Source organism: Mus musculus, chromosome 2 (assembly GCF_000001635.26).
Source record: "Mus musculus strain C57BL/6J chromosome 2, GRCm38.p6 C57BL/6J".
Taxonomy (NCBI): domain Eukaryota; kingdom Metazoa; phylum Chordata; class Mammalia; order Rodentia; family Muridae; genus Mus; species Mus musculus.
The window spans coordinates 92,798,768-92,826,737 of NC_000068.7; the positions used below are offsets into that span (position 1 = coordinate 92,798,768).

Consider the following 27,970-nt stretch of genomic DNA (forward strand, 5'->3'; position numbering starts at 1 on the left):
ATCTCTGGGCTGTGTCGTTGCCCCTCCCCCTGTCATGGAGGCACTGTTTGGGGCACAATTTGAACATTACAACATCCAGTTTCCCTCTCTGCTCTTAGTTTCCTTGGGGGTACATATAGGCTGTTCTTGGGGATAATGGTGGATCTCTGTAGTGACTCTGGACAAGAGAATGTCTTCTAAAGCTCAAAGTTTATTCCTTAATGATGTTAGGTTAGAGCATCTCGACAAGCTACATGTTCTGCTTATCAGTTTAAAGGGACCACAGCCAGCACCAGCAACCCTATTCCATCCACCTGTGAAGAACATTGCTAAAGATGCCACTACTTGAGCCATCAGGCCTTGCTCAGAGTGATCCTATCACGGGCCAAGGGTTCTTCTCTACATTAATATCAGTTAAGACTCACTCCGAGGCTACTTGAATCTCAAATGGGATTTCCAAAGATCAAAATCCTATAAGAATCACAGATGTGCACTGAGTTGCAGTATTCCTGGCATGGTGCCAGCCAGGCACGGCTCAGTTTGGCCTTGAGACCTACTGAGTATAAGTTAAGAGGATAGGGTCTCTAAAGTGTCCATGGGGATCCATCCAGAGTCTTCTGCCATCAACACCCTTACATTAAATGGCATATTTCGGGGCTGGCTCAGTAGAGAAGAGTATTTGTTATATAGCATGAGAACCTGGGCTCAAATCTGTCATATGTATGTAAAATATGAGGCCACATGCATCCCCATAACCTAGCACTGTGGGAAGATGAGACAGGAGGATTGCTGGTGCTGGCTGGACACTATTCTAACTCCAGATTTATTGAGAAAACCTCTCTTAAGGAAATAAGGCAGAGGTTATAGAGCGAAGCAGCTGACCTGCTCCTCTGGACTCTACATGCATTTGTTTGCACATGCGCATACAAGGTCACATGTGAACACAGGAGCATGGTTGCATATAATCTGCAAACATACTCCATGTACCTTAAACCTTGTCTAGATTACTCACAATGTCTAATCCACCATGAACGCTACGTGAACAGTCATTGAACTGTATTGTTTAAGGAATCATGTCAGGAAAAAAATTTACATGTGTTCGCTACAGACACAATTTCTTTTCAGAGGTTTTTTTTTTTTTCAATCTGTGCTTGGTTGACTCTTCAGAAACAGAGCCAAGGACACAACTGTCTGGCTGCCATGACTAATGCTTGAAACTTTAGAAAGTGTCATCTCACGTTTGGAGCACTGGCTTACCAGGCCTTAAGTACAGCCCCAATACCAGCAAATAAAATTACATAGCCATCCCACTCATGAACTTAAGCAGAAAAAAAAATCCTAAATATAACATTCACTCATGGAATTTACCATTCATATAAACTACATCATGATGGAGAACCATTCAGCACAGGGATGCAGGGTTAGCTCAGTGTCAGAAGAGCACTCACATAAATCATCTTACTAACAAGGGAATGGGGGGAAAAATGTCCATTTCCTCTGATTACATCCAAGTTGCCAAAATTATATGCACAGCATTCATAATTCTGCATTGACTGGCATAACCAGAAACTCTTGGCAAAGTGGGAAAATATCATATTTTCATAATATGATAACGTTTCCCCAAATTTTAAATTCTGTACTCAATGGCCAAGCTTTAGACAGAGTCCAGGACCAAGACAAAGTCCCCCTCTGACACAGCCAGTGCTGATTGGCTCAGCATTGAACCTGAGATCCCAACCAATGTGGTAAAGGGAGAGGGGGGAAAATGTGTAAAGGCTGGGAAGAAACACAGTTGTACCCATTTGCATCTCTGTGTAGAATCTACAGCCTTCTAGAAGGCAGAGCTCTTGACCATTGCCCAGAACAAGGTCAATATATAAACATCGATTGTGCTCTCCTTCAGCAGCAATAACGAATTTAGAACTGTAGTAAAAAGACTCCTTTCCAGGCAGCAAGACAAGCTGAACAGCGCTAGGAATAAACCTCACAAGAAACGGGAATGATTTTTATGGGGAAGCTGATACAGGTTTACAAGAGGAAATAAAAAGAATTGGCCAGACTGGGGCACTGTGGGAAATGATGAGGGCATGACAGCAGGAGAGAGGTTTCCCAGAGCTCCTGCCAGGTAGCCTTTCCACCGCTTGCAGGCACACTCAGCGGCTGAAGCAAGGAAGGCTTTGGGCTCTGGGTTCTGAGCACTTCAGCAGGATTCCTTCACGGTGATAGGCTGTACTTTCATGCCCACTTATCACAAGCTCCTCTAATCATGTGCTATTTTGCCACCATGCCTGCTCCCTCTTCACAATACAGTATGGATATTTTCCATGTCATTAAGTGGTGTTTGATAAAAGAAATCATGAAGAATGGTTCTCCAAGGCAGATAATCCTGGCCATTCTCCAGCTTTAAAGATGGGGGATCGGCACAAAGGGATGAAGAGGAAGACAATATCCAATCTGCACCTATTGCACACCATCTAATTCTTCCAGCCACTCTGAGATGCAGACATTTCTGTCTACTGCCTGCCTTATTATCTCCACTCTTGAAACAGGCAGAGTGCTGGGCCTCTCGGGCTGAGGCTTGAACCTTGTCTTTAAGGCCTTGGCCCTGCCCAGCCTCATAGAGCTGAGGATAGAGGTGCCCCATGCCTATCTTCCCTGGCTCTCATCAGAGTGCCTGGTACAGTGCTGCATGAGTAGACTGTATGAGCTGTGCAGTGTTTAGGGGTTGAATGCCATTCTCCACGGTATTATATAGAACTTGTCACATAGCATCGAACATTACCAAGATGGCATGACAGCCGCACTCTCTCAAAGGCTGGAAGGAGGGTCTTCCTTTATCTTTTCTAGTCCTGGGGACTGACTATACATGCCATTACACAGAAACCCTAGATCCTTGAGCGCCACTGTCTCAGATCTTCCTCTACTTTTTCTTGTAAGTCTCTAGCCCTTGAATTTTGGAAGTCTTACTTCCAGGATGGATTTGTCAAATTCCATAACTTAATCATATCTGTTAAGACTCTACTTCCAAATATGATCAAAGAAAAGAGATGTTAATACCATAAATAGATAGTCAATAGTATAACATGGTTCTGAGGAGAGTTCAGACCTCAACACCACAGTTAGACAGCATGACGGGGGTCTGATGAGAGCTCAAGCCCACAAGGCAGTGTGGTGTTGGGGGTGGTCCCTTCTTATAAGTCTCAGAGGAAGGAGAAGGTTTCAGGTAGTCAGATGGTATCTGATTTCCCATCAGGCAGCAGGAGGAGGGGGGGTTGCACTGCCAGAAAGAACTGTGTGACACCAAGGACATAGGGGATATAAGGAGGAGCATATCCAGTTTGCGTGTACCCATTGTACAGATGGGGAGATGTGTTGCTATCAGTGGCTCTCTGATGCTCTGGCTCTGACAACTTGAGGTCCATAAGCTTCCTTGGAGAAGTAAGGATATCATTCCCCTGGAATCTGAGCTCCTGGAGAGTGTTACAGATTCAGAGGTTGAGGAAAGATGGACTAGGAGGGCTTGGCCACTGTGGTTCTAAATGTGCTCAAGGGCAGACAGATTGAGGGTGTTATTTGCTCAGAACAGAAGATGAGGGCAGAGGCCCTGGAGGCACCCTCTAGAACCATGAGCATTAAAGCACTGGAGCTTTCATGCCCACAGGGAACCAAGCACTGGGACTAGGATAAGAAAGGAGTCCAAACAGTGTAGGACTCAGATCACGGAGGGTCTCTCAAGTCAGATCGCTGTGACCTGGAGCAATATGGAGGCCACTAAGATGATTTTGAACAAACAGGTTGAAAAATGCAAATAATAGCTTTCATTCAAGGTCCAGAGAGGTAGCAATACAACAGTTCTACAGAAGATAGAACTTGGACTGGGTGCTGGCCTCAGTGGAGATGAAGATAGCTGGAGGGAGTCGAAATTTCCAGGTGTCTGTAGATAGAAGAAAAAAGAAGGGATTCCAGGTAATTGGGAGTGTCTTGGTCTGTACAACTAGAAGGACAAAGATGTAGACTAAGTGGAAGAAAACTCTGAGTGAATCTGAATGATGGGGAAAGGCCAGGAATTGAATTCGAGCCTGATGAATTTCAGACACCTGTTAAGAAGAGGTGATAGCCGGGCAGTGGTGGCACATGGCTTTAATCCCAGCACTTGAGAGGCAGAGGCAGGTGGATCTCTGAGTGCAAGGCCAGCCTGGCCTACAGAGTGAGTTCCAGGACAGCTAGGGCTACACAGAGAAACCCTGTCTTAAAAAAAAAAAAAAGAGGTGATAGTTAGATGGGTCAATACTGAGTTTAGAGTAAGGCCTGAGCTGCCTATATAAACTTGAGAATTGTCAGCACAGATAGAATATTTCACACTGTAAGATTAGACAGAGTCACAGTGGGAGTGAATTCACATAAAGAACAAGTTCAAGGGTTGACTTTTACAAAGAACACCTCAACGTTTATGAGGAGGGGCCATAACAGAGGAAGCTGAAGAATGTGACCAACAAGGTATAAGGAAAGCCAGGAAGTGTGACACATTGGGGACCCACTGGAGGGAAATTTCAAAGGAAGATAAGGATCAGATATGCCAAACCTGCAGCTGGATCAAATTATGTAAGCACCATATTCTTGGTGTCCTTGAGATCACTGGTTGTGTAGTGATTTCCTCCCATTAAAACATTCTATCCTGAAGGGAAGCTTGTAAAGACTGAGGAAACGTTAAAGGAAGTTCAATAAGACTCAGGAAGTAAACAACTCACAAATCTCAGCAAGTCCCTGAATCCAACTAGATGCACAAGACTCTTTGCTCTCCAAGGTTATTTAAGCAATAAGGACTGCTAAGGACATTTAGATCAACTGAGCTGCTTAGAAGAAACTCACCTGTGAAATTGCCTATAAGTCATCTGAGGAGTCCTAGGGATCCAGATTTTGTGAGGTGTCACTAGGACAAGGGGTCAACGATGATGCTGTTTGTGATTTGCCCATGCTTCTGGAAGTAACCCCATTAAACTCAGGTTCACTAAGTCATACTTTGGTGGTATCCTACTTTGATCTGTTTCTTATCTGGGGTAAATACACGTTAGTGTTGTGTCTTTACCAGAAAAGAGCTAGCAACTCTTGCAAGAGCAGGTACTATGGAGTGATGGATGAAAACTAGTTGGATGAAACCAAAAGAGATAAAAAGAACTGGAAGATAGCCTCAGAGACAGCCCTGGGACTCCCTGATAGATGACTTGCTTGCAGGTGTTTGTTTAGAAAAGAGCCAAAAAAAAAAAAAAAAAAAAAAAAAGGTAGGGGAAGTTCTAGAGGAGACAGTGGAGTCCAGAGATGTCCTATCAGTTTCTAGAAAGAAGAAATGACATGGTATACTGGGAATGATGCTGTAGAAAGGGAAGTTGCAGACACAAGCCTCAGCCATCCTCCTGCCTCCACACCCCTGTCACACTGAGGTTACAGGTGCCAGTGACTACACTTGGCTTTTTACATAAGTTCTAGGAATTGGAATTCAGGTCCCCATGCTTGGCAAGCAAACACTGTTGTATGCTCCCCAGTCCCCAGTTCACTTTATTTTCCAAAAAAATAAAAAAATAAAAATAAGGCGACGAGGCCTTGAGCTGAGAGTGGAGGAGGAAGAGCGGGAGGCTGAGGTGAGTCAAGGCAGATGTAGGAGATGCCCAGATAACACATTAGAAAAAATAAACAGAGCTGGCCGAAGAGTCCAGCGAATTTGGACTGGATTTGAAGAGCTTGAGATTTTATCTCAGGAAAGACAAGGAGTCTCTTTCTTTCTCTCTTGGTTGTCCTTAGCTGTCCCTCACCCCTAGCACAGATACTGGCATTTTACACATTCTCCATGACTGAATGAATGCATTAGCGTGGGGCATGCAACTGGAAGATGCTGTCCCTAATGCCTGAGGGTGCTTTCCCTTGGGCCACCATAATCTCCCACTGGAGAACAGAGTGAGACCCCAGCTGTGGTCACCTTAGAGCCAGCCATACTTCCTGAAAGTTAATTAACTTGAAGGTGTTTTCCCTTGTGGAAAACCAGACTTCCTTCTTGCTGACCTCAATTAACTGCTTCTCCTGAGAGCTCCCACCCTCCTTGAGAAGGCCTTACTATGGAACTGGCTGGGATCTGGGCCAGGAACCTGGTTGGACCTGCATCTCCTGCCCTCTAAGGTTGCTTTGTCCACTGGGTGTGCTCAGAAGTAGTAGGAAGAGTCACAACCAGCCTTCCCCAATGACCCCTCCTGACCAGAGGTCCTAATAGCGAGGGGCTGACAGCCCAAGCAGGGTTCTGCCCACCCCCACCAGGAACTTGTGCCAAAGCTCCCCTAGGCTCCTCTCCAAGCCAGCAGGTCCCAGAGGGCTTCTGCATCATTAGCCCTTGTACCTTACTTCCTGTTCTGCTCTGTCAGGGAGATTTGACCTTCCCCCACCCCCATAAGAGGCCTGGGAGTGAAGCCCCAGCAAAGTAGTTTTTGAAAGTCCCCTGACTGTTTATAAAACAGCCAAGGCTGACATCCACTTTGTTCTCCATAAAACCAAATGGATCTTTCCTTTCTCTCCCCAGATTAGGAAACAGAGCCAAGTAGCCAGCATTACTGAGCAATTATGCTCACAGTTTAGGGGCGTCTCCAGTCTCTACAACAGCTCTGAAGTGGCCGGCACAGTCCCGCCTCACAGGCTGGTAAGCAAACTCAAAGTGACATTGTCCTGGGCACTTGGTGGAAAATGGACAGGGTGAGGACTTGAAGTCACCTGCTACCTCATGGGCCTTGCCCCATAGGGACAGGTTCACCTCTCTTGGACAAGTTTACAAATGCAATGGTGTTTGCTGTCGCTTAGCAGGAGAGGAAGACGGGTGTTTTGTTTTGTTTTGTTTTGTTGGTGCCTGTTTTGTTTTTACTAAAGGATGGCTGCAGGAAAGGAGGTCAGAGCCTTGCTCTCTTGTCTGTTCTGCCTAGAAGGTGCTGGAGGACCTTTGTGACCCAGTGAGGGCAATTCAGGCTGCATGCCCGAACCTTCCAGGGAGAAGTAATGGGATTTGAACTCAGAAGAGGTGGAGAGATCAGTCAGGAGGCAACTGCACCAATCCAGTCAGAGCAGGAAGCAGGGTCATACAGGAGACAGGCCAGTCAGTGTAAGGAAGGCACCCATGCACAGCACCCCTTGGCTGGAAAGCTCCCCTGCTTTCCAGGCTGCTGGAAGTAATGCTGGGGCCGCTCCTTTCCTGGCAGCAGAGACATTTCATTATCATTTAAATCTTTCTTGGGTTTCATCAGAGGCTGTGAGCAGCTTCAAAGAGGGAAGTGCTCAGTCCTCAGGTGAGGGGAAAACACGCCAGAACTTTCTCTTCTAATATAAACGAGGTGAGAGACGCAGCTGAACCTGGCAGAGTCTGCAGGAGCACACTAATAGACTAGATGAGAAGAGAATTATAGAAGGAGACAGGTCCAGAGGGAGGGGGGCACAGAGATAGAGGCTTCCCCCACCAGCTCCAGGTAGCTAAGAGGGGGACTCTTCCCCTTCAGCCGAAGCATCCTTGGGGTCTGGGGGGAAGGGGGTGGGGGGCTCAGATCACCACCTGGCTCCTAGAGGCAGAGCATAGAGAGATGAGACCCCTCCCTGCCTGCCTCCAGCATCCTTCCTTCCCAGGCATCCTCCACAGCTACCAGTGATTCCATTAATTATGGAGGTTCAGGACTGGGAAGGAATCCATAGCATTTCCTGCATGGGAGCTCTTAGTGGGGGAGGGCACAGTGACCTAGAAATAAGAGCGGGGGGGGGGGGCGTCGGAGGGGGGAGGTGGAAGGAGGTGGAGGGGGCAAAAGAACAGTTCCTACAGATTCACACTCCTCCCCAGGGGCTGGGAACGGTTAGGGGCTGTCCTGTGTACATGCAGGGTTTAACATATTATCTTAGTCTCGGGGATCACTCACTTGGCTTATCACGCAGTGTTTTTCTTTCATAAAATCAGATTATTTTTCTTTTGCCTTTAATAAAAACCAGCACTGGTTTCTGACTCAGAGGCCTGGGTCTGTAGTGATGCTGGCTGGGACTTCTCTAAAATAGGAAATCAATGGAAGACCAGGAGACAAAGCAGGAGAGGGAAGGGGAAGGGGAAAGGGAGGGGAAACAGAAAAAGCCAGGGCTTCATGGCTGCTCAACCCCAAGAGGGAGGGAGGCAGGGGTCCTGGCTCCACAGCACCATGGGCCCTCTCAAACCCATGCCAGCTCATGCCAGCCTGCTGGGGAAGTCCCTGCTGTGGCAGAAACAGCCTTCCCCTCCCCCCACCCCCAATCTTAAGCAGATGCCTGTCACCCTGAGCAAGAAGCTGTCACCTCCATCAGGAGGGCGAGATGGCTCAGAGCTGCTAAGATGCCTAAGCTGCAGAGGCAGGGCTGGAGGTAGGCTCAGGTAACTCTGGAGGGAGATCCTGCTCCAGCTCCTCTGGCCCTAGCATATCTCTCTCTCTCTCTCTCTCTCTCTCTCTCTCTCTCTCTCTCTCTCTCTCTCTCTCTCTCTCTCTCTCCCTCTCTCTCTCTCTCTCCTGCTCTCCACCTCATTTTATCTCATTGCTCTCAAGTTCTTTGTCTCCACCCCCCCCCCCCCACCCACACACACACACACACATCCCATCCTTCTTTCTCTTTTGGCTCTCTTAAGAAAAATGGCTGTGCTTGTTAAGCGGGAGATCAAACATCCCCACCGGCTGAATACATCAGAAGGGTCCATCGCTTTCACATCTGGCTCTTTTTTCCCTGTGACACAGGCTTCCCGCGGTGGGGGCCGGTGGGGGTGAGAAAAATCAATGCAAGCCCTGTCGCCATCTGGCCTGGTAACAGGACCAGAGGGGTGACTAGGGCAAGGGAAGGAACATGAGGGTGCTCTGATGGAGGTCAGGCAGGGCCTTTCCAACACACACCACCACTCGGGAGGCAGGCCCTCTGCTAAAAGCCAGGTGTTCAGAGGTGGGGGTGGGGATGCAGCCTGCTGCTCTCCTGTGGTCAGGAAGGGGGACCAAGGCTCTGCAGCATGAAGGATGATCACAGCAGGGGCCCCAGCTACACACAAGCCATTTCACTTGGTTCTGCAACAGTCCCTAGAGGGTGTCAGCCTTGTGATACCTGTAACTTAGGAGGTCCACACAGTCATGCCAACCAGGGCTGGCTACACCTTACAGAAAGAGCCTGGCTGTCCTGCTATGCTCTCTCAGATGCCTGTAGTGTTGCAGAGGTGGGAAAGTTGGCTTGTAACTCTGAGTTAAGATGACATTAGACTATGAAGGTGCAGCCTGGTCAGGCCCACAGATGGGGATTCTGTAGGAAGGAGAGCAGAGGGTATCCCAACTGGTCTTTATCACGCTACCTGCGCAGGCATCCCCCTTGTCCTCCGGCCTTTTTGAGAGATGGAAACTGCTGCTCTGAGGGACAGGAGAAGATAGAAAGAGTCGGAGAGATTCAGAGTCAAAGAGAAACCCAAGACAGAGGCAAAGCAGAGCGCTGGTGAGCCTCTGCCACCAACCCCCAGCCCCCAGCCCTGCATCCAGACACTCCCTCTCCACTCCCACTTCTGCATAGTGTCTGCAAGTGCAGAAGAGAGCACACCAACATCTTCTGAGCCTCCTAAGGTGGTCAAGTCAGGTGTTCAACTTGAGCGCTCCACTCCCTAACAGAACAACCCATCCCCACCTTCAGGGGAACAGAGGCAACTGCTCAGAGATATCAGAGCAGCCTGGTCCCTCTCACACAGCCCCTAGGAGCATACTCTCTCTGTCTCTGTCTCTCCATCTCTTTGTCTCTCTCTGTTTCTCCATCCCTCCCTCCCTCCTTCCTCCCTCTTCCTCATGCCCCACTGCCAGGGTGAGAGGGCTCATTACCCACCCACTCACGGACTCAGGTCCAAAGTTGACTGAGAGCAACAAAGGTTGAGTCAGAGGCCTGCTGGGCACTGCCATGGAGGGAGGTAACAGATGGTAGTGCCAGCCCATGCTGCTGCCCAAGCCACCCGCTCAGCATCCCCACAGTCCCCAGAGGTGGTTGGTAATGTTAGGACCCTCCTCGGTCAGTCTCCTGGAAGCATCCTTGCTGGAAGAAACATCAGGCTCAGGCAGCTTGCTGTGAGTAGGGAAGGGGTGGGGGACACCTGAGTGCAGGGCAAACCAGGAGTTTAGGTCTTATTGGCAAAGCCCCGCTCACCTGGCCTTCTTCCGTCAGGCTTCGGGCAAAAGTCAGCAGGGTGCCCATCAACTACCCCATGACCTCTGCCCCTACCACTTCTCTAAATCCCATTGCCCATCTGACCCTGACAACCTTGGGATTTGGAGACTGGGTCTGGCAGGGACCTACCACCCTTGACTGTTTTCTTTCTGTTCTTAGGGAGAGTTCTCGCCACCTTCCAGTCCAGTGGTGGGCTGTGACCTGCTCTGAGTGGGGTAGCCTCATCCAGGAGCAGAGTTGCTACTCGTCTGGGGATGAGAGATAGTATGTCTCTAAGAGACTTTTTCAGAGTAAGCACACAGAGCTAGCCAGGGTGACAAATGGAGTCTCCAGCTCCTGAGCTCCAGAGAAACCTCTGAGCTGTCTGTCATGCTCAGGGAGTCAGGTCGGGTCCCTCTGGGTTTAGGGATGGGGAAGGAGAGGTATCTGACCTGCCACTGTGGTTGCCATGGGAACCACAGTGAGGCTGGGCTGAGAAAGTTCTCCATGTGACTGGTTATTGTGATGAGCCAGGCAAGCTTGAGGAGAAGGGAGAAGGGGCTGAAGCAATCTTTTGCCCTAAGAAAAGCGATACCCTGGAAAACAGACGAGAAAAGGCATTTCTCAGACTCCAAATCCTGGCTGCCTTGCAAGTTGAAGAGTAGGGAGGGTCCAACCCTATCACAGCACACATACACACACAAACATACTCTCTCTCTCTCTCTCTCTCTCTCTCTCTCTCTCTCTCACACACACACACACACACACACACACACATACTTACACAATCACTCTGTGTGTGTGTGTGTGTGTGTGTGTGTGTGTGTGTGTGTATACAACCTTGGTTATCATTTCCATTTCCTAGGTTTTTGGGGGGTTGGGGAGGGACAGGTCACTGGCCTGAGACTCACCATGTGATCTAGGCTGGACAGCCAGAGTAAGCCCTGGGGATCAGTTTCTACCTTCCTAGACACTTGGATTATAAGAGTGTTCTACCATGACTAGCACTTTTTTAATAGCACTTTTATTTTTAGTTATGTGCGTGTGTGCATAAACCACGTGTGTGCAGGTGCCATAGAGCTCAGACAAGGGCAGATGCCCTGAAGCTGGAGTTACGTGTGGTTGTGAACTGCTTGGTGTAGGTGCTGGGAGCAGCAAGTGTCTTAAACTGCTGAGTCATCTCTCCAGCCCCTAGCATTTTTTTAAAATGTGGGTCCTGGGATTGGACTCAGTCCTTACCCTTACAAGATGAACACTTTACTGACTGAACCATCTTCCCAGCTCTTTAGCACGCTTTGCCAACAGCCATGTGGCTTTCCAAGGAGGCAGAGAGAATGAAGTTCCTATGTTTCTCTACTCACAGGCTTTTCCTCTGCCTCCTGTTTTCTTTGAAGCTGGGAGAGAACCTGCTGTCTTGGGACGGGGTAATGATACAGAAACCAAGAAGGCAAAGCCAGGTCCTTTGGGCAGCAGCAGCTTGACTCTTGACTGGATCTCTTCTTGGAATTACTGGCATCTGGAAAGATCAGGGGCTGATAGAAGCTGATGGTGGGAAGAGGAAAAAGGATCAGGGATGAGGGTGTGGGATCATCCCCAGAAAGTGAGAGGAGGTGACAGCAGCCAAGGTATTCAGGGGGGAGGGGCAGAGACTGGCTTTTCCCATTGAGGCCAGTGGTGGCCAGTGGTGCCCTTACCAGCAGTGTGGACACTGCCCACCCTTGTGAGAGAGACAGCTGCCCTTCCAGGTGAGGATGGTTCCTGTTCTCCATAGGTACAGAAGACCGACATGAGTGATCCCCAAGTAGAGTATCCTTTGTCTTCCATGCTTCCATTCCCAATGGGGACAGATATAAATAAGCCCAGAATGCTGTCTGCGGAGACCATGGTGGACAAGTTACTCCTGTACAGCTTACTCTGGTGGCTTTGTTATAAAGGAAGGTTCCAGATGCAGAGACAATGAGGCTAGATCCTGCTTGTGCTGTGTATTAACTGTGTGGTCTCAGCCAAGTCAGAGTCTCAGAGCCTCAGTTTCCCCACCTGACCATGAGGATCCTGAAGTGTTGGGAATTCAGCTTGTGACCTCAACTCTTAAAGTGCTGGATAAATATTAGCTGTCGTTCATTCGAATACAAATGAGATTTTTATCCCCTTTGTCCAAGTTAACTTTAGATAGGGTTTTTTTTTTAAGCATACTTTTATTACTTTCAAGAGCACACAGTGACACCTATTGGGTGACTCCGGTATTGGCAGGAACGTGGGGATGCCTGTGACAGTCAAGGATGACAAAGATAATCTTCTGCATGTGAAGAGGAAATAGCTGGGATGAGAGCCTCAGCACTGAACAGCCAGTTTGTAGCCTTTGGAAGGTCAACGATGCAGACGTGTTAACAGGACTTCCACTTTACAAATGAACATACTGCCTTGCTATATCACCAAAAGGACTTAAGATTTTTTCCCAAGTTTTATATATATCTATATAAACTATGATAGTATTTCCTAAAATATTTGTGAAAACTTAATGATACACATCTGTAATTGTATTGTTCTACATTTTATTGAACTTCTTGAGGTTTCATTTCATGATGTAACGACCCTGAAATAGCTCAAGTGCATAAACTACTGATGTAGTGGTCTACTGTATATAACATCTAATACATAGTACAGCCAGTCACGAGAGGTTTCGTTTGGTTAATGGAACATTTAAGATTTGTGTCTTGAACACTTTGCCAAATTTTACATCAAATGCAAAAAAAAATAACACAAGAAAATGAAAAAAAAAAAAGACATCTCTCTGCATCTGTCTTCAAAGGCGCTTCTCGGATACTGGAAGGTTTGTCTGTCTGCATGGCTCCCATGAGGCGCTGTGACTTTTATTTGCTGATGGGGCTCTTAACTGAGCTCCAGTGCTCAACCATGAGCCTGATTATCACCGACCTGGCACAAAAGAGGAGAGAGATCTTAGAGAAGGCCCAGTCCACAGGCATGGTCAGAGAAAACAGAGACTGAGAGCCCAAGGACTGTCCCCTTAGTACAGAGCAGCAGAGAACCAGGCACAGAATGGTTCACAGCCTGGATGATGGTCGCCTGGGGTTCTTGAGTCACCCACCCAAACCCTGGGTTACCTGCTTCTCCACAAGGTCTCCTAGAGGCCACAACAGAAGATTCCTCCATACCCACTGAATTCCATGCATGCCTTCCTCCCAGAAAGGTACAGTTATCAGTGTGGACATGGCTGCCCAGAGAGACCATACTTTCCAGCCTGAGATTCCTAACAATGGGATCTGAGCAGAAAAGGTGTGTGCCTCATCCAAGCCAGTGCCTTTAAGACAACAGGTCTGTTTCTGTCTTGCTTTATTTTCCCCTCTGCCTGCCTATAGCCATGGCTGAACCCAGACTTAACTATAGAGACACTGCTAACTCCCTAGGGGACGACAAATGTCCCTAAACCTCCAGATGACTCTGCTATTCCTGTGGAGAAGGTGGCCTTTGCAGAGACACAAAAGCAGATCTCTACTTGTTATGGCAACTGAGTTAAATCCATAGAGAAGGTATAATGATGGATGAATAACCTCCTTAAGGTGGTATGCCACAGCAGCCTTCTTGGGGAAAATGCTGTTTAACTTTGGAACTTGACTGAAAAGGGAATTAGGACTGTGGGAGGGATCTGAGTGTGGATGGTGCCCTAGAGAAGGCACAGTAGGCGATGGGATAAAAGTTGGATGGGTGTAGAGTAACAAGAATCATAGCACGACGGGAGGGGAACGGGGCAGGAATGGAGACTTGAGATTTCTTTCCCGAATGGACCTTGTCTGGTGTTCCATTACATGAAAGGCAGCTATTGCAGTGGTCCAAGCCATGGTGAAGCCTCTGACCCAAGAAGTGCTATTAGTCAAGGAGGGCCGGCAGATGTGCCAGGGTCTCTTGTAGAACTCAAAGGACGCACTGGATTTGGGGGTGCAGAGGACTGTGAAAGGTGACCCCTGGAGGTTCCTGTAACAACTTGCCTGAAAACGAGCCATAGCTGGAGCAGATGGTGCATTGGGGGAGCTGCAGGGGTGACAGCTGCAGGGGCTACCAGGTAACAACATCATCTGCCCCTTCAAATGAGCTTGGGCCACGGAGGATGCGGACTTGGAGAAGACTGCCTCTGAAAAAAAAAATAAAAAAGAATAACCTGTGTGTCCATGGAGGGAGGACAGGCTAAATAAAGCAAGAGCTGTTCTATAACAGACACATGGGTAACCATGGTGCTCTGCAAATTAGTAAGCTCCCACCTCCAACCCAGCACAAAGCAAAGAAGCACGGGGCAGAACGGCAGACACGGGCTGCCACCATTGCGTACGACTGAAGGAAACACACGGATTTAAGCACACAAACACAGAGCATAAATAGTTTTCCTCCAGCGTAAACACGCTGTATCTGGAAGAACACACAAAGGACAGCAGCCCTGGCTGCCTCCAGGAAGGGGAACTGGGACAGAGGGCGACCTTTAACTCTGCGTCCTTTTGGTGCTTGTTTTTGAATGTGTCAACTGCAAAGAAGCATTAGCTGTTCAATAATGAATAATTCTCATTAATAACTCCAACCGAGAGATGGAGGAGCTGCTTGCTGCCTAGAATGCAGACCCAAGAGCGGCTGTCAGGGGCAGCTGTACTGATAAGCCCCTTCGTGCTTCCCCACCTAGCCCTCCTCACACCTGTCCCAGTGCAGATGGCTCTAGATTTTTGCCCTCCTGCCTTAAACCCTGAGGTAAAGTAAACTGAGACCAGTCCAGTTGCATAGTTTTCATTGTTGCTATTGTCTATTTCATATTGCATATGAAAAGAAAACATTGTTTTACTTTCTTGAAGGCAAATAATACACAGACACACAGACACAGACACACACACACACACACACACACACACACACACACACACACAATCAGTTCCACAGTAGCTGATGGCTTCAGTCAACCCACACCAAGGTCAGAATCCCAAGTCCACATAGTGTGTGCTGAATACAGTTGTATCTTTCATATGACAGCTTCTTCAAAGTGCCTTTGGGTGAACCCAGTGGAGGCAGAGCCAGAAGAGAACTTTACATATACATACTCCATCTGAGGGACCCCAGTGGGTTGTCCTTGAGGGCCCTGTGTGCAGACCCAAGATCTCTGAGGAAGCAGATAGGAGACAGGCACAGAGGCTACCTCCTGAGAGCACCAATCTCCTGGGGAGGGGACACCCCAAAGAGAGAGGAGGCACAAGTGTCCCATTGCAAGAGACATGCCAGAAAGAGACATTCCAGATGAGGGCTGTGGTCAAGAGCAGATGCTGAGAGCTCAGAGGAAGCCCAGAAAGGGGAAACGAATGGGCATAGCTGTTTCACGCCCCTGGCCTCTGTGGCTGCTGAGACTGAGGTTCAAGGAGATGGCTGAGGCTCCAGGGAAACCTAGTGGACGGAGCCAGATTTGAGCCAGGTCAAGCCTGTGCTCACACACAGCATATCCTAAGAAGAGCAAGTGGGGATGCGTCTCCCTCCAAGTCAGATGTGGGCCTGGGGAAGAGGGGGAACCCAGGCAATCATTTCATGCACAGGCATGCCTGGCAGCTCGTTGGCATTTTATAAGAGGGTGATAACCCTGGGAAGGTCAGTTGTCTTCTGGGTCACACAGCTAGTGAGTGCCAGAAGTTCAGTTCCAGCCTAGGCAAGGCAGCCTCTGGAACTTGTTCTCTGGCTGCACTCTCCCAAGAGAGCTGGGTTCCATGTTGAATGGGCTGCCTGTCAGCTGTGTTCAGAGGATCAAAACCAACCCAGCCAGAGTGGATGAATTAAATTTGGGGGCAGAGAAGGAAGGGGTTGAAAGGTGTGTGTGTGTGTGTGTGTGTGTGTGTGTGTGTGTGTGTGTGTGTGTGCTCATGGGCAAGCATACATGTGTACAGGTGTATATGAAGATCATGGAAGAATCTCAGGTGTTCCTCCACTGCCTTCTACTTGTTGCTTGAGACAGAGTGCTGTAGAATGTGGACCTCTGGGAGAAAACACATCATCTTCCTGAGATCGGCTGTGTCTGCCTGCAGAGCCCATTGCCACAGGGCTTGCTGACAGTTGCCATTCCCTCACAGAAGCTGGGCATGGGGGGGGGGGGACTGGTTGTTGAACCCTAACTTGAGACTCCAGCCATTCTTCCCAGTCATTGATATGTAGTTCTACCCTAGTCACATAGGGCTCCTGGTCTCAGGAGGTGCTGGAGCATACAAACCGGGGCAGGTCAACAGAATAGACTCCACCTATGTGGCTGAGGCAGAGCTGTGCTGGGTGAAGAGTTTCCAGTGTGGCTGCTTTGGATTTTCCCATGATCCTATAAGGATCACTGGTTCACTGGGTGAACTTGGGTGGAAGGGTACTTCAGTTTACTGTCTGGACCTTATAAGGAAGGGACAAATGCTGTTTACATCTCCCTGGGGAAGGAATTCTGGAAACACAGTGTCTCTCGTTGACTTGGAAATTCACCAAGGAAGATCTGCTCACTGGCCAGCGAGCTCCAGGGATCCACCAGCCTCTCTTTCACACCGTGCCATCTCTGGGATTATAGATTACCAGTGTATGCCACTACACTAAGCTTTGTCGCCTCAGTGATGAGGACTGAACTCAAGCCCTCCTTTTTGTGAGGAGAGTGCCTTACTTGACTAAGCCATCTCCTCAGGCCTAGAAAGTTCTTGATGTGACTAGTTTCTAGGCTTGTCAGGACAATTCCGAAGTCACTGCTACAGGTCTCTGCTGGACACATTTCTGAGGGCCCTGAGTGTGGGTCCTGCACACTCCAGATATTTGTGGAAACAGGAGAATTTCTATCTTCATTGTTGACCTCAGGCAGATGGGAAAGAAAGAAAATACTGGAAAGTGCTGAGAGGCGCCTAGCATTTCTCACATGAAGACAAACAATATTGACAGCAAGAGATGACATCTCTAGCCCTGTGCCATCTCACATGTAATCACAGTGATGTGGACACCTGAGCTCTCCCAGACCCCAGCTGCCTGAATGTTCCTGCTGGGTTGGGGTGGAAGCAGGCAGGCTAGTTTATGGAATTGGCTAACGGCACACTTCTGTGGGTGACAGTCAGTTGACCAGTGATGAGAATATCATGCTGGCCTTATACCTAGCTCTCTCTGCTTCCTGTTTTGGGTAGTACACTGGGACCAGAGCATGACCCCACAGCTACATGTTTATCTTCACATGAGCTTTAGACATAAGCCTGTTATTGTCCTCATTCTGTAAACAGAGAGATTGAAGCTCTGTGTGTAATGTCTAGCTTGTCCAAGAATACCCAGGTGGTAAAGCCAGAGCTGGGCTCCAAGGCCATAGTGCCAACCACAAAGGTTTTCCACCTCATGGCATCTGACTAGTTTCCTGACTTTAAGGAATAAAGACTCGGCTGCTACCCTACACAGGCTTGAGTTAGTGCCGAAAGCCTAACCTTGTCATGGGGTTCCTAGTACAGCAGCTGGCTCATAGTACAAGAAACCAACTGCATGACAGAACCAGCCCTTCCAGAAGGCAGTTCTGAGCCTCATTGAGCTTCAAGGCCTGTCAAACCCTCCATATCCCATATGAACCAGCTATAGCAGGTTGCATGATTTTATTTTATCTCTGAATTTGGCCCTTCAAGATTCAGCCTACAAATAGATGTAAATGAGATGCAAATCAAATTGTCCCTGCATTAAACAGGAAACCAAATATGTCTGGTAACCACTCTCTCCTCTCTTTCCCTGGCAGATCAAGGAGACCTGCACACTCTGAAGACAGTCCAAAGCTCACAACCATCTTCATAATGTTCATCAGCGAGTCGGCTAGAGGATGAGGGCATGTCCTTCCTGGGACTTTTTCTCTCTGTCCTCTTTAAAGAGGTAAGTCTCCCAGCCTTGATCTTCAGGTCAGAAGCTAAGATGAAATCAGCTGTCAATAGTGGTCCTGCTGTGAGCATCTGCAGGACCACACAATCATAATCAAGATACTGTAATCCAATGAGAAGTATGGATTGGGTCTTTGGCTCCTGGTCCCAGCACAGGACTCCTGAGACTGTTGTCATTTCCTATGCACCCTCAATACTGGGAGCATCTTTTGCTTTGATGTTAGGTCTCCACTTCCAGCTCTGGACACAGGGCTCTCTAGTCCTCTCGAGTTCCCTGAATGACAGAAGAGTCTCTTGCTCTAGGGAGTGGCTCTTGGTGAGTTTCTGTATAGCTTTAGTATGCTCTGGTTACCAGTAGGACAGAGCCATAGGAAGCTTAGGACTTTTCCAAAAAAGGGAGTGGCTAAAAATGGAATTAGTGGCCTGTCTTGCCAGTATAGGGCAACTTCTATAATAAAAACATCCCTGGCTGGTAGGTAGGACTAAGCAATAACATAGTTGCCAAGAAGGAGTGTGCATGAGGGCTCCATGCCCTTCTCCTTCACTGTGCCCTGTGTGACCCTTCCATCAACTTCTTCATCTATAGCTTTTGAAACATGTCTGTACTATAGCAGTAAGCACAAGTGAAGTAAGTCCCCGTTACCCATGAGCCACTCTAGCAAATTAATTGAACTCAAAGAGAGTTGCATGATGACGTCAAATAAAGCCAGTGGGTCAGAAGCACAGGGCACAGGCAGGGGCTTGCTACTGGAACCTGGATCTGGGGAAGGCAGCCTTGCAAGACTGAGCCTTTAACTTTAAAAAGTCAGTACTAGGTCTAGAGAGATGTGCCAGAAATAGGCTAAGTTGAAGACACTCACTTGACATTGTGGTTGGAATGTGAATTGCCCCCTCCCCAGTCTGGAGTGCTGAATTCTTGGTCCCATTGGATAATGCTCTTTTGGGAGGTTGTGAAAACTTTAGGAGGTGAGACCTACCTGGAGGAAGTAGGTCACTGAGAGCACGCCTCTGAAGGGTGCAGACCCGTTCCTCCCTCTCTTCTGCTTGTCCTCCATAAGGTGAGATGTCTCCCTCACATGCCCCCATTGCTGTGATGTTCTGCCCAAATGCATGGAGCCAAGCAACAAAAGACCAAGGCCCCTGAAACTGTGAGCCAAGCTGAATCTTCTTGTATGTTGTTTCTGTCCAGCACTTGCTTACAAAGATGCAAAAGCTATAAAGTTGGCGTCCCCCGAAGTCCTGGTCGTTGGTGTGTGCACATGTGTTCTACAATGAGCTCTTCCAGTGAACAGCACAAGCCATTGGTTTTCTTGTCTCTTGCAATAGTCATTATGGAAGTGAACTCAGGGGCATGTGATGAGTGGCTGGACACTTGAGGGTATTTTGGACAATGGAACCAGGGTGTGGAAGGAAACCCCCATTACAGCCCATGGTGGCATTGGGCCCTGGGTGTGATGATTAGTGTTAACTGTCAATGTGAAATTACCCAGGAGATGGGCCTCTGGGCATGCCTGTGGCCAGGCCCATTTCCCCTTGGCTGGGGGACACTGGACTGTATAGATGGATAAAAGGAGTTGTAAATCAGTGTGTACTCATCTCTCTCCCTCCTGGTTGTGTATGAGCTATTACCAGCTTTCAAGCATCTGCTGCCTTGATTTCTCTGGCATGCTGGACCATACCTTGAACTATGAGCTAAAATAAATGCTTTCTTCCTTAATGCTTTTGTTGGGATATTTTAACACAGCAACAAGGAAAGACACAAAGACACTGGGTACCTGATATGACAAAGAACACACCTAAGGGCTGCAGGTCCAGGAAGTATGAAACTTGAAGAGAAGCTAAGATTCATCTTGACATTGAACATGACACTGTTTTTCTGAGACAGAGTCTGTTTCCCAGCCTCGCTTGAATTTACTATATATCCAAGGATGGCCTTGATCCACCTGCCTCTGCCTCCCAAGACATGGGATCACAGCTGTGTGCCATCATATCTATCAGTGTTAGGGATGGAAGTCAAGGCTCTGCATGCCAGGCAAGCAATCTCACAACTGAGCCACATAGGACACACCCTTGACTTCTGGCACAATGTATTCTAATACACTTAATGAAAGTTTGAGGTTTCTGGCCCACAGGCCTCCTGTTTACACAACCTATAATATAAATTAAATGAGCCTGTAATATAATATAAAGGAAGAGTTCTCAGACTTCCCTGGAGCCATGGATGCTTTGAAAATGCAATAAAAGTATCCACAGAGTGTGAGAGGATATTCGCAATTCATAGAACTGCGGACAATTGATTTCTAAAACACACTTTTGAGAAGCAACAACAACAAATCTGTATGAATCAACAAATTTTAAAAACCCCCCAACAACTTGGCAGACTGGCAACCGGTTGACTTGTCCCACCTCAGAAACCGCCCTGTGGGCCAAGAAACACAGACAAAGCGCTCAGTCTCACTAGTCATTGAACACATGCAAGATGACAGTGCCAGTGCTGATCCTTGGCACACCACAGTGGCGAAAAGGAAGACCCCTAAGCAGAGCAACATTGAGAGGAAGGGGACACTCTCCAGCTCTCGTGCTATGCTGGGGCTGTGCACCTAGGTGACAATATTCTGGAGGGAAACAGTTTGATTAGTAGTAGTACCTTTACTTTTTAAGCCTTAAGGGGTAGATAGCAAGCTGGATCGGGGGTACCCAAGGCTTCATTGTTTCAGTTTACCAGGCAAAACTGGGTTTGTGATCTGAGATAAGCCCTGTGATCCGAGAGTTATTTTCCTTAGAGAACTCTTGCTCAGCCAGAAAGCAGTGTGACTTGACAGAGGCCAGGTGCTATAATTATATATATAGTTATATATAGCTATAGAACCTCATGATGGAAGGCTGGAGAGCCAAGAAATGGAACAAGTCGCAGGCTGGGCTGTTAGCCCTGAAGGAGCTGTGTTTGCAGTGCAAAGCCACATGGGGAGGGTTCAGAGGCAAATGAGCCTGAGCAGCATTGTTTTGGAAGAGATGGATACGTGGGAGAACTGTAAAGAAATCGACACAAGGGCTAGAAAGGATGGCTCGGCTGCTAAGGGCTCTTGCTTGCTCTCCCGGAGGACCAGAGTTAAGTTTCCAGCACCCATGCTGGGTGGCTCACCACAGCCTGTACTCCAGTTCTAGGGATTCCTCTTCTGGCCTCCATGGGCACCCAATGCACATGACCCCTACGGCATCTTACTCAGTCCTCAGCTGTTAGCCACCCACTGTGTTTTTGAGACACTGGCCTGTAAATGACTGACTAGCTAGATGGTCTAGCCAGAAAGTCTTCGGGATCTCCGATCTCTACCACAGCCTGCTTTTACTGTAGGTTCTGGGGATGGAGCTCAGGTCTTCATGCACACAAGGTAAATACTCGGCCAGTGAACCCTCCCTCCCTCCACCCCGTGTCTTTATTCTTTACCCAATTCAAAGTCTGTAGGCATGCTGCTTTGTATGCATTCCCAGGGAAGGAAATACAAAACAATCTAATCTCAGGCTGGAGAGATAGATGGCTCAGAGGTTAAGCTCACTCACTGCTCTGCTAGATAAACCTAGGTTCAATTGTCAGCACTTACATGATGGCTGGCCACTTGAGGGTTTGTTGTTGTTTTTGTTGTGTTGTTGTTTTGCTTTTTTAAAACTCCAGTCTCCAGTCCTAGGAAATCCAAAGCCCTCTTCTTGCCTCTTTTTGGGTACTGTACGCATGTGCTAGAAAAACACCTATACACAGATTTTTTTTTAAAGGAAAAAACAAAACAAAACCATTTTTCCTTCCTTTGACCATTAGAAACAAACAAAAAAAATATGTCAGAATATGAAGACTATACTTCTAGGACAATTAAAATTTTCCTAGACAACGGTATGTGGAAGGCTTCGAAGATTCTCTCTGGGTCCATGTTGTCGATTGGCACCCATATCACAGGGTGGTGCCAAGTCCTACAAAGCCACAGAGACTCGAATGGCCCAACACTGCCAAGCAAGCCCTGGGGAAGGGCACAGACGCCAATAACACCCTCATCCCCCATCCCTTGGTATTCCCAACTCCCCAGCATCCTCTCCTGCCCCAGCTGTGGCCACAACCTCTCACTACCTAGACCTCTGCCTGCAAGCACAATGCTTTGCCTGGTGGGAAGAGCAAAGGCAGGGATGTCAGAAGGCAGCTCATTTGCTTGCCTTTGTCTCAGATAGTAATCTTACTGTGAAACCTTGGGAGGAGAATGATCTGGTTTGGGTATTTTAAAGCTTAATTATTTAAATGGAGTATAAAACCAACTTCCAGCAGGTGGAGCCTAGAAACACAGCAGGTGCCCCACCCTCACTCCCACCCCTACCCCCAGGAAGTTACTCTGAGAGGAAGCAGGCAGACAGACTGCCATGTGGCTCTGGAGAAGAACCCTTTCTCCGCTGAGTCTTGTGGCCCATCTGGCCAATTAGTTTTCCTTCCTGATATCCAAGTGAACTTCATTCCTGACTTCCATGGTGGTAGTGGTAGTGGGGGCGGGGGGTGTCATCCCTTCTGGGGTTTTTTCCCCACACAGACTCAGTGGAAGCCCCTGGGACACTTGTGCACAGCCCTGGTGGACCTTTAGAATTCCCTTCTCTGTATTTCTCCAAGGTCTTCATGAGTCTGGATGCTGTGCTACTTACAGTTAGGATGCCCTCATGAGTCAGGGTCAGTGGGAGGCACTGTAAATTGAGAATGTTCCAAGCACACCTAATATACAGAAATTCCCCCTCGTGATGGTTCCAAGGCTCACCTGAAATAAGCATGTCGTTCATAATTTCACGGCAGCTCTGCTTCTGGAAGATTCCATCTCCAGAAAAGGAAACTGTAGCACAAATAGAGTTGGGAGCAAGTCAGCTGGTGCTGTACGTCCCATTCAGATGGAGGTGAGTCTAGAACCCTCTTCCCCTGAGCCGCTGCAGGGATCTGTTGTTTCTTTGTTTTTAATTAAAGATGCTCGGATCAGCAAAGGTGGACTGTGCCATCTGGAAGGGCTTCTAGACCTATAAGGCCTAGGTGTCCTTGAGGGAGCACTTCTTGCCATCTGGCTGCTCCTCAAGTTGGAGCTCAGAGGCAGTCAGGACCTGACTTCCTCTCTCCTCTCAGCCACGAGGCTTAAAAGGCCATGTCCTGGGAAATATCCCCATCAGACCTTACCTCTATCCTCTGCCCCTGAGGTCAGGGTACTGGGTCAGATCTTGTGTTTTCTCCTCTCCCCCCATCACAGCCACAGCAAAGCTTCCTGTGGCCTCCTACCTCCACCAGCCCTAGTGCACTGGAAGGGGAGTTTCTAAAACTTCCTTCCATACTTCCATTCCCTGTGATCTGTGTCTACCTCCACACCCAGGCCTTGAGCCCTCCCCAGCTCACCTCTGCTGGCCTCCCAAGGCCTCGTCTCATGTCTGTGGTTTCCTGTTGAGCACTGTAGCAGCCATGTTCTTCCCCACCTGTGGTCTTTGTATGGACATTCCTGCCCCTGGACTGCCTTTCTGAGTTAACACCTTATAATTGCCTACCTTTCTCCCAACATCAAGCTCAAACATAGGAAGGTCTCCATAGGTCCCTTCCAGCCACTTCCTTATCCCCACACAAAAAGGCCATTCTCCTGCAGCTGTCCCTCCCATAATTTTTTCTTTCACCTTGGCACGACAACTTTTCTGGTATCTCAAATCCCATAGAGAATGAGAATAGCAACAGGAAACGTCTCCATTGCTGCTCTTACGCATGTGCCCATCTCTTTTGCCATCCCCTGAGCAATAAGCTGTGTTAGATATGGCCTGGCATGATCCCCAGGAAAGCTCAATATATCTTCCCCAGAACCAATGAGCCCCACCCACAGGTGTGAAGAATCTGCTTCAGATCTGCTGTGTAGCTTTGGTCAAGCCGCTAAGCCTCTCTGTGCTCACTTTAAATCTGGGTCTTGAGAGCTACCACTTTGCTCATAAATGCTCAACTGTCTCTTTTCCCCTTCCTCGGAGCCTAGGCTCTCTCCACAGATCTCTATCACTTTCTGTTTTGTATTCACTCTGAGCCTATACCAATCCCCCTCCGCTTTAGATTTGCCCATGTCCTTCTGCAATGGACTGACCAACTACGAGGCCCCAGTGCATGCTCTTGGGAGCTCACAGGCATGCATGACGGGCCGTGGGAACTCACTGTGAGGTAACCTGGCCAAGGACTCTAGAGCCCAGCTGGGGTGTGGGCAGTAACCCACCCCATCATAGAAACATCTGTTTTTCCTTTTGGTCCTTCTCTCCCTCAGCCTCCTGACACATGCTCCTGCCTCCCCGGGAGGTGGAAGCCATCAGAAAAGGGCTGGACAAAACATGGAGGAAGTCAGGGAAGACCTGGACTCCCTGGTCAACTAATTACTTAAACTTTTCCCACACATCCACAGATTCCAGCGAGCCGGGAAGCCATCTACTCTCAATAAAGACACTTAGGATTTACAATGGTGATGGAAAGGGTTTTTAGCTTTTTTTTTTAACTTTTCTTTTGCAAAACATATGATTTAACTAGAGAAACACAGCCACAGGAACTGTGGGTAATGAAAATGTAGTCCTAGGGAAAATCCTATTAAAGGCCTCTTACAACGGCTACAGACAGGCTCCTGTGGTCACTTCCTTGGAAATGGACACAGAGAGGCCCAGGCTCAGTGACAGCCCAGTTAAGTGACTCCCAACATCTGCCTCTATCTCCCAATAAAGAGTCCCCAAAGACAATTTATACCCGCTCTGATCTTCAATGCCTTCAGGACCTATTGGGGCCCCTTCGCCTGTGCCAAGGCCAGCAGCCTCTTCCAGGCTTATGGGGAAAGACACCCCCCACCCCGGGACTGACAGCACCCTGTGAGCACCCACTACTTCTGCCTGACACAAACGTGTCCCCACACATGTTGACTCCCTTTGGCAATGGAGTCCCACTAACAAGAGCAAGTAGTGAGTGCAGGTACGTGTCAGTGAGAACCTGGGCCAGTCCTTTCCCTCTGTTGATGTTCTCTCCCATAAACAAAGGGAGCTGGCTGAGATGTTTGTCTCAGTCTGCAAGCAAGCAGCATGGTGCCTGTGTTCTTTTTCTCTCTACCAAGTAGAAGCTCAAGGGGCAGGCAGATGCAGGTTCCCATCATGCCCCACACCTAATAGAGTCCCTGCCACCTGGAATTCCTCTAAAAATATCTGATGGCGAAATTTGCGCATCCCTCAACTAACAGTGGCCTGCAGAGACACCATGCAGGGGAGCCCAGCTCCCCAAGCAGTCCCTTCTCTGCTCTTGTGACAGGAGGTATCTGCTGCAATCTCTGTCCCTGACCATAAGGACAGGAATCCTGTCTAGGATCCCCAGCTCCCTCATGCTGCCAAGAGAAGCGAATTCATCCCATGGCTCAGGGTCTTGGGTCTAGGGTCTGACTTGATTTCCCTGACATGACAGGTTGAGCTCTCAGGCGCCCCGGTGCTGTGGCCTCCAGCCAGGGAGGCTCAGTGCTCAGACTCAGGGCCTGGTTGCTGAAGCTCACATCTGCATGGACCTCTTTAAGCTCTGCTGGCCTCAGGAAGCAGAAAAGCAAACAGACCATTTCCAAACACCAAATATTTTGCCCTTGGTGGGTGGAAGGGTGGGATACATAAACAGCACATATTCCTGGCAGGGAGGCTGGGAGGCTGGGTCTGAGGTGAGGGTCTGAGACTTTCGCACTGGGTGGTGAGTTTTAGCATCCTGCTGTGCCCAAGACAGCCAGCAGGAGCCACCTAAAGCTGGTGCAGGACAGAATGGGGGGTGAGGGGGACTCCAGCAGTACTCCAGCCCCACTGTCCTGGTTTCCCCTCTTGAAACCAGGCCCATCCTACCATTACCATTGCCAAGGTTTGCAAGGGAACAAAGCTGGCTTCCCAGTCTTGCTCTCCTGCCTACCAGCCTGGGCCTCTGCTGCATGAGGGAAACCCAAGGCACCATCTCCCTTCAGACCATTCTTCTGCAGACTTAGGACTTGAGCATCGGGGTCATGACGTGCTATTCCCTTACCCCTAGTGTCTCCTCAGCCCCCAGGTCTTTCCTGTCAGCAGGAAGAGGTTAAATGCGGAGGAGAGGAGCCAGAGGGTACAGGTGGAACCCTTAGGGGTAAGTTATGGCAGGAGCACCCATCCAGTCCAAGCTGCCCTGGCATGACACAGCTGTACCCCACCCGCACCCCAGCAGCATCTGCCTGATCATGTATCTGTTCTTGCATCATCGGAGTCCACGAGCACCGTGGACTGACCCTGTGACGTAATGGGCCTCAGAGCAGCCACACAGTAGCTCGTGTTGGATCCACAGTAGGACACAGAGGTGGGATGAAGAAAGAGCCTGGTCTCTCATTCGTACCATCCTGAGCTTGTTTCCTCAACTTCAGAGCTGGAGCCATGATGGCAATTCCACTGTCTCGGGGCGGTTATGAGGACCAGGGAGAGGACAGATGTGTAAGTGAAGGTCAAGACCCAAAGCAAACATCCAGTATGGAACCTGAGACTTTAATCCCATCCGTCTGTGAGTCTCTGAGTCTTAAATGCTTTTCCCGGCACCACACTTTCCCTCTTCCCTCCTCCCTGACCGCCACTGTCCCCACCCCTCACACAAACATTGTGGGAGGAAAAGGCAAGGGTCTGGAAATTGGCTACCTTCCCTCAAGGTTCCCATGACGCTGGGACGAGACATCCCAGAAATAAAAACTGGGACCTATTGCAGACTGCAGTCAGCACGAGGAAAAGCTCCTCCCTGGCTGAGCTCCTCTGTACCCTGGGCCCCTTGGGAACATCTGAACCCTCCCCCACCCCCACCCCCACCCCCACCCCCCAGACTGGGAGCCTAGAGACTGAGGCTTGAGCAAGCCAGTTTGTAGTTTCTCAGACCACAGAGCAAGAAAAAAACAATCTGGTCTTTGTAGTAATCGTGTTTTCCATGACTGCCCGAGAGAACCAAAACACACACCATGAATGAATGTGCTGCTACAGGACAGGGACCTACGAGGGGACAGACAGGAGGCAGAATCTTCCATTATTATAATGTCTATTATATCTGCCTGCTGTGGAGGGAGCCAGCCAGATGAAAGCTGTTTACAGAGCAGCTCTTTTCCATGATGGTCTTTAATAATATTGCACTATGGTTTTGGTTTTGGAGTGTGTGTGTGTGTGTGTGTGTGTGTGTGTGTGTGTGTGTGTGTGTGTGTGTTTGTGTGTGTGTGTTTACACGTGTGGAGGCTAAAAAGACAGTGTTGATTCTTCCTTATAATTGATGACCAGCTTGTTTTCTCGGACAGAGTCTCTCACTGGTCTGGAGCTGGCCAGGTAGAATCTGCTACACAGCCAGTAGATCCACCTGTGTTCGCCTTCCAGGTTCTGGGATTCATGCCACAATCATGCTGCCACACCTGGATGTGTACATGGGTGCTCGGGATCCAAACTCAGGTCCTTGGGTATTCACAGAAAGCACTGCCCCAGCAAATCATCTCCCAGCCCCAGTTGCTTGGGAAGTTGTGGTTTTTTGACCCTCTGTAAGCCACAGTATCTTTCCAGCCTCCTATACAAACTACCAGTGGCTTCTGAGAAGGTTAAGGTTCAGAGTTCATCGAGTTGGCCTGCAGAGGGGAGGTGGGGAGCAACAGAATGAATAGGTTTATAAAAGCAGGACTGACCTGCTCACATCTGGCCAGCTGTGTAGGAGGAGAGGGCTCTGAAGGAGAGGGTTGGCATCCTGAGATCTGATGATCTCACTCCTGCAGGTCAGAGTCCCACTCTGGGCCTCGGAGTCATCATCTGTAAAATGGGCCTGTGAGGGTCAGCCCTAACCCCTTCTCAGACTCCCTGTAAGCCTCTTAGATGAGAGTGTGGACATGGGCATGTTGGGGAGC

The 27,970-nt window shown here is 48.8% G+C and overlaps 3 long non-coding RNA genes across 12 annotated transcripts in view; 2 read left to right on the top strand and 1 right to left on the bottom strand.

The window, feature by feature from the left end:
• Positions 1–27,970, top strand: part of Gm39880 — a 69,411-nt gene that overhangs the window by 19,346 nt on the left and 22,095 nt on the right. Inside the window, exons 1-3 of one of the 3 annotated variants that reach the window (XR_866557.2) lie at positions 6,499–6,658; positions 17,927–18,057; positions 19,252–19,768. This is a non-coding gene — a long non-coding RNA (predicted gene, 39880). Of the gene's footprint in view, positions 1–6,498; positions 6,659–17,926; positions 18,058–19,251; positions 19,769–27,970 lie in introns of those variants that run through there. The other 2 variants (XR_866556.2, XR_866558.3) reach the window with 2 other exon arrangements.
• On the top strand, positions 8,120–12,952 carry Gm32413. Its single transcript, XR_374794.3, has 2 exons — positions 8,120–8,379; positions 12,421–12,952. It is a non-coding gene; the product is annotated as a predicted gene, 32413 (long non-coding RNA).
• Positions 14,180–27,970, bottom strand: part of Gm13791 — a 107,006-nt gene continuing 93,215 nt past the window's right edge. For 6 of the 8 annotated variants that reach the window (XR_001783401.2, XR_001783400.1, XR_001783398.1 and 3 more), the window contains one exon: positions 14,180–14,317. This is a non-coding gene — a long non-coding RNA (predicted gene 13791). Of the gene's footprint in view, positions 14,318–21,661; positions 21,807–22,843; positions 22,916–27,970 lie in introns of all 8 variants that reach the window. The other 2 variants (XR_001783399.1, XR_001783403.1) reach the window with 2 other exon arrangements.